An 842-nucleotide genomic window follows, 5' to 3' on the forward strand; every position below is an offset into this window, starting at 1 on the left:
GTGTCGTCACTCGTGAGCAGGTCAACGCCGTGGTGTGAGCGAACCAATACGGGAGACGCTCGGACTGGTACGGCGCATTCTTGCCGTGAGCGGGGTGAAGCCTCTTAACGAAGAGAATCTGGTCACACACCGATCCGTTCACCATCAGCTGCGGCGGACACGACTTTGGCAAGAAGTATACGCGCCATATTGCTGAGGTGATGCCAGTCGCCACGTTGACCTCACGGAACGTGTCCTAGATTGGTTGACATACGAGGATGAAGAGTCGGAGCAAGATCACGTCCGTGTTTGTGTCCGAGTCGACGTTCGAAATGTCGAGGTAGTACTTGTTCGCGAGGACGTCGTACTCCTTGAACTGAAAGATGCCTCCCAAGATGTTCACCTTCGTGCGCTCGAGTTTCAGGCATGCTTCCTTGGACATCACTTTGACTCTCAAATTTCCGCCAGGGAGTTTCGACACTTGGCCGATCTCATGCTGCCTGTACAGCTCTTCAAGACTTTCATTTTCATGGTTGGAGCCAGCGAGCGAAGCCTAATGCGCTGCAACGGTGTTTTCGCAAACGTGCGTCCGGTGGTGATCACCATGTCAAACTTGGCTCTAGAAGCTCGTACGGTCGGGCTTGATCCATGCGAAAAGCGATATACGACCAGTCGCGCTTCGCGGCGTACTGCCGCTCGATCAACTCGATGTCACAAGCGAGCGGCTTGGGGGTCTCGATGTAGCTTTGCTTTGCTTTGGCTGCGGCTTTGTCGCGACGGATGGTCTCCTGTTGCCTGAGCAAGACAGCCATCGTCGGGCGTGTGTCAGCAGGAGCTGGCGGTGCGGCACCAGCAGGTAGCGA

The sequence above is a fragment of the Plasmopara halstedii genome (genome assembly GCF_900000015.1).
Source record: "Plasmopara halstedii genome assembly, contig: Scaffold_526, whole genome shotgun sequence".
NCBI classification, from domain to species: Eukaryota; Oomycota; class Peronosporomycetes; order Peronosporales; family Peronosporaceae; genus Plasmopara; species Plasmopara halstedii.